The following is a 6,165-nucleotide window of genomic DNA, read 5'->3' as shown; positions in this document are numbered from 1 at the left end:
TGTCATTAGAGATGAACCTGCATTTTCTAGAATTTTATACCAATGGAACTACATAGTTTGTGCGGCTCTTAGGGGGAGGCTGGCTGCTCTCCTACAGCATAATTATTTTAAGGTCCGTCTACGTCACGGCAGGTATCAAGAATTCATTCTGTTGCCTGCGGAGCAGCGTGACATTGTATAGATATACCGCTATTTCTTTATCCACTCCCACGTGGGCGCTGGTTCCAGCTTCTGGAGATGACAGAGCTTCTGGGAACATTTGTGTACAAGTATTTACATGAACAGATGCTGTGGTAGGCAGAATGAACCCCTAGCCCAAAACGTTCATACCAATTCCCCTAGAATCTGTAAATGTATTATCTCGTGCAGCAAAAGGGACTTTTGCAGATGTGATTAGGGTTATGGACCTTAAGTCAGCAAGATGATGCTGGGTTATCCGGGTGGGCCTGACCCCTGGCAACCACTGATCTTTTTACTGTCTTCATAGTTTTTTTTTTTTTTTTTTGCGGTACGCGGGCCTCTCACTGTTGTGGCCTCTCCCGTTGCGGAGCACAGGCTCCGGACGCGCAGGCTCAGCGGCCACGGCTCACGGGCCCAGCCGCTCCGCGGCATGTGGGATCCTCCCGGACCGGGGCACGAACCCGCGTCCCCTGTATCGGCAGGCGGACTCCCAACCACTGCGCCACCAGGGAAGCCCTGTCTTCGTAGTTTTGCCTTTTCTAGAATGTCAAACAGTTGGCCTCATACGGTAGGCAGCTTTGAGAATCGGTTTGTAGGAATCCACAGAAGCACAGAGTTAAGGACCACGTTGAACACAATGAACAACAAAAGTAACCACAACAAATACAGCGAAATTCTTCTGGCTTCCCTGCGCCCCACGGAAGTCTAGATTCGCATCCTCGAGTTGCTGTTCTTACTTCCCCTTTCTCAGAGTCTGTGCTCCCTTCATGGAACAGATGGGCCCAGCTCCCTCCGCAGGGAGCATTTTGATGGAGCGCGGCCACCACCCTCATTACTAAAGATTAAAACAACAAAACAGAACGAAACCTGAGGTCTCCCGACCATTTCCTCCTTCAAAGGTGGAGAGCAGCACATCAAAACCAGAAGATGAACCAGAAGGTTGCTGGTGGGTTCTAGAAAACTCCAACCACAAGGATGAACAAGAATGAACTGAGTTATATAAGAAGTTGGTTTAAATGTGCTCTGGTTTGGGGTGTGGGCTCTATCGGGTGAGCCGTTGTGAAACGTCCTTTTCCCGGAGAGCACCTGGGGCCACTCCCCTCGTGCTCGGGGCCACGGGGCGGGGGAGGCAAGCGCTCTCCTGACACAGACACCCTCCAGCATCATTTCTTTTTAATTTTAGTTTTTTTAAATTGAAGTATAGTTGATTTACAAGGGTGTGCCCGTCTCTGCTGCGCAGCAAAGTGACTGAGCCATACACACATATACATTCTTTTTTCGTATTCTTTTCCATTATGGTTTATCACGGGAAATTGGATATAGTCCCCTGTGCTCTACAGGAGGACCTTGTTGTGTATCCATCCTCTGTGTAATAGTTCGCATCCACCGACCCCAAACTCCCAGTCCGTCCCTCTCCCTCCCCCCCCCCACCCCCCTTGGCGACCACAAGTCTGCTCTCTATGTCTACCCAGCATCTCTTTCTGAACATCCTTCTGAGATTTTAAATGGGATGCCAGGACTTCAGAGGGCTTCCTTGGGAAGGTGCCTGTGGCACCCTGGCTCCCAGCCGACATGCGGGGGCTGCAGAGGTGACGGAAAGGGAAACCCACCTACCCACGGGCTACGCGTCTATCACATGCTGAGATGCTAGTTGTTACATCATGCTTCCCTCCACGCCGGATCCGCCCTGGTGGGAAGCTAGGTCCCTTTTCCTGAATGTTAGCTCCCGTACAAAGTCCCTGACCGAACGTCATCATCGCTAAAGGTCCCCCCAGTGCTCTGGGCTGGCGCAGGTGGCCCATGGCGGCAGCTCTACTGAGAAAATGGAAACAAACCGGCTAATCTGGTGGCAGAAGAGACGTGGTGGCGTCTCCCCTCGGAGCTGTGGGATTGGATTCTTCCAGGGCCCCGCTGTTCCCTGTTCTAAGTGTGGAGTCTTTCGAAGCTGCACGAACCTTTTCAGGTGCCTTGGGACTGGGAGCTGAGGAATGGGTTCCTTTAACAAGTGTCTACAGAGCCGGGGTGCACCAGGCCCTCAGGGCGGGGACGCGGTAGGAGCTGAAACAGACACAGAGCCTCCCTTCCAGAACCTCCACTCAGGAGGGGAAGACAGACCCCGGCAAACGCACAAGCCGCACCCCCAGCGGGAGCAAAAGCAAAGCAGGCAGGGTGCCTGGGTGCACCTCTTAGGGTCTCCAAGGACCAGAAAGGGGTTCTGGGGAGGACGGCCGTCAGGAGGGGCTGCCCAAGCCGTGGGAACAGATGGCCGCTGCCCAGGGGTTATGATGCTGGGACCCCTGGAAACGTCTGCCTCCAGATCAGCTACCTTCAGAGGTTCCTGGAGAAACGCCCTAGTTTCTGGGGTCTCACCTGTGCCCCTGGCGGGCCCTGGGCACTGTGCTGGGCAAACTGCAAAGAGGCCCAAATCCCAGCCACCGCCCTGGGAGTGCAGCTGGGAGGCGAGTGTGGACAATGGAGAAATCATTCCCCCAGAGGGATCAGACCCAACAAGGTATACGGATCCCGGAGGCCCAGCTTCGGGGCTCAGCTTCTGGGGTGTTGGCACCAGGGCCTGCTCTCTGCTGCTCCCCTCCCATGGTTTGGGGCAGCACATGGGAGCCAGGAACCACCTGGACCAGGGTGTGGGCAGAGAGGGGGCACCCGGCTGTGGCCAGGACACCTGCGTTTGAGTCACCTTTGTCACGAAGCAGCTGTGGGGCCTGGGCTGGTCCCTTCACCCCTCTGACTCTCAGTTTCCTCATCTGTAAAGTGGGGAGAGCTCTTCTCGCCAGGTGGGTGTGCAAGATGGAAGCCACAAGCCTCTTGAAACTTGTGAATCTGAAGTGAGACGTACCCTGAGTGTGAAGTACTCAGCAGAGTTCAAAGACTTGGGGCAGAAAACGCGTTTGCAGTTGCTGCCCTTCCCGTGGATGAAGCAGAAAGTGTTAGAATTCAGGAAATATCTCACTGGTAGTTTTTCAGTGTTGGATTTACATGTTTATTTACATTTCTTTTTTTTTTAAATTTTGTGGCCGCACAATGCGATATGCAGGATCTGAGTTCCCCAACCGGGGATTGAACCCATGCCCCTTGCGGTGGAAGTGTGAAGTCTTAACCACTGGACTGCCAGGGAAGTCCCGGGTTTACATGTTAAAGTGGTAACATTTTGGTTTTACTTGGGCTAAATAAAATGTTTTTATTAAAATTAACTTCTCTTGTCTCTTTCTACTCCTGTCAATGTGGCTGAGAAAACTTTTAAATGACACGGGCTCACATTACATTTCCATTGGGCAGCCTGGTCCAGAACACGGGCTACATGTTGGAACCACCTGGGAGCTCCATGAGCCACTGAGCCATCCCTAGAGGATCTGATTTAACTCTCCTGGGGCATGGGCCAGGCATTCGACGCTTTCAAAGCTCCATGGGTGATTCTTATGTCATTAGAGTATGGGAGCCACTGCTGTAGAGCTCCAGTTTCTGCAGTAGGTGTCCTCACAACCCCAATGACAAGTATGATTGCCCAGGACTGTGTGTGCGGCACGGCCAGGGAAACAGAGATTATGAGGGTACCTGTCAGGTGCACCTGTCTCAGCTGTTTGCATCCATCAGCTCATGTAATTGTTACAGTTACCCCCTAAGATACGGACTGTGTCACCCCCATCTTACTGATGAGGAACCTGAGACAGGAAGTCAGTTCCCAAAGTCACATGCCTAGGAAACAGCAGACTAGAATTTGAACCTGTGCTTTCTCCACCACACCGCCCCCCCCCCCCCCCCCGTGGGGAATGCTGTGAGTCCCAGCTCACAGAAGCAAACAGAGTTTAGGAGTTCACGCTCCTCAGAGGCTAGGGGAGGGTGAGAAAAGTAACGAGATGGCCAGAGCACGTGGCTCAGGGGCTGGTACGTTGCAAGTACCAGCAAGGGTGTGATTTATATCATTAACCTAAACCACCATCATCACCACCATCACCACCATCACCACCACCGTCACCACCATCAGCACCATCTTTATCACCATCACTATCATCATCACCATCACAGAGCCCTGGTCAGTGTTTCTTGCCTTCTGCCTTTCCAAATCAGCTGTGTACAGTGGGGGCAGTGTTGATGCAGTGGGAAAAGTAATCAAATTCTTAGGAGCTACGATATTTAGAGGGTGGGGTGAGGTAATCTTTTGGATTCCAATCCCTAGCCGTGATTAGAATTAGATCAGTAGGTAGCAACACAGGGCCTCTGACTGTAGTCCTGATTGCCCTTCCATTCTGCTCAGGGAGAGCAAAGCTGTTATTCCAGGGGAAAGCTGATTATAGTTTTGCAATAAGATAATTGCTCTTTTGAGGGAGCGTTGGTCCTGGCATCTTCAGAAATAGCTCCAGAGCCATGGACTCAGTGGGTGTTGTTCTCAGAACCAAGCAGAGCTATTTCCTGAATTCTAACACTTTCTACTTCATCCACGGGAAGGGCAACGATTGCAAAACTCTGAGCCTCGTTCTGAGGAGCATGGGTTTAATTAAAAACATGCCTCATCGGGCTGATGAGGAAACTGTCACTGTGATGGGCTCAACCTGGAGGAGAGGCAGCAAATGAGCATAAAATGAAAAGCCAGGAGATCAGGGTTCGAGCCCTGGCTTTGCTGCCTCTGACCATGCATCCTTGGGCAAGTCTCTCTTTGAGCCCCAGTTTCCTCATTAAAAACGAGAATAGTAATATATTGATCCAAATTTGACAGGGTTCTTGTGAGAACAGACAGAGATGAAAAACTTCTGAACTTCAAGACCCAGTGTTAATTATCCCCATTAAAAGTATGTATATGTATTATTCAAAGTGCTGTCCAATAGAACTCACTGTGATGATGAAAGTGTTCTGCATCTGTGCTGCAGGTCACAATGAACCATGGTCTCAGAAGCGCAGCCATCCATCTCCCCTCAGGGGCCCAAGGTGGCTGCCACAGTTCCAGCCCTCACACACGGCACAACAACCTCCGGTGCCATTCCCTGGCTCACCCTGGCTGGAGAGCATTTGATTCATGGAGATACACGGGAGAGCACATGCCATCACAGCACAGCCTTCCAAAAACAACCTGTGAACATCTCTGTGACAACATGCCTTCTGTTTCCTAACGTTTTACAGACATTAACGTGCGCCTTGTAAAATATTGAGGCTGGGCTGGGGGACTCGGGACGTTTAGGTACGACAGCCTGATCTGCAGAGGAGGAAGCCGATGCTCAGAGGTGAAGGGCGCTGCTGAGGCCTCACTGTGAATCTGCCTGCAAGAGGCCTGGATGTGAGGGTCCAGGTGGACAGCATGAGATCAGAACTCAGCCTTCCTGTCTCCCATGTTGACAGAAGTGCTCCCTTTCCCGACCACCTCTGACTGGTGTGACCTGAGGATCTTTCCTAAACAGCAACCACGCTGGACCCACTGGGAGAAAGCCACGGGAACCTGCTATCTGGGGCCTCAGGGCACCACGAGGCTGCGTCTCTGGGGTGCGGGCTCCCTCTGGTGGATAGCCTGAGAATTGCACAATGTTCCCTCGGGGTCCTCAGCAATTTCCCAAGCGAGACTTAAGAAACAGCTGAAGAGCTTGCTAAAATGCAGATTTCAAGGCCCCGTCCTCAGGGATTTGGATTCAGCAGCTCTGGGAAGGGCCTGGAAATGTGCATTCTAACTAGCATCCGGGGTGACCACGGCTCCCCAGCATTTTAGGGGGAGGGAAAGCACATGCGTGCCTGTGGCGTCTGAAGACCAGGATGATAGTCTTGCTGTGTGGCTTTGGGCGAGGCATGTTCCCTCTCTGGGCCTCTGTGTCCCCATCCACAGAGCAGCAGTTTGGACTGGAGAGGGAGGCGCAAGAGCGGCCAGTTACTTCCTAGCTGCGGACTCTGCCCTTCTGGGCCTACGTCTCCTCACTGTAAAATGGGTACCACAAAAGCTCTTCCTGGACTCTTAGGGCAGCAGTGCTTCTGGACTCTCACAGGCATATG

This window comes from Tursiops truncatus, chromosome 19, assembly GCF_011762595.2.
Source record: "Tursiops truncatus isolate mTurTru1 chromosome 19, mTurTru1.mat.Y, whole genome shotgun sequence".
Classification (NCBI taxonomy): Eukaryota; Metazoa; Chordata; class Mammalia; order Artiodactyla; family Delphinidae; genus Tursiops; species Tursiops truncatus.
This window is presented reverse-complemented; position numbering follows the sequence as displayed.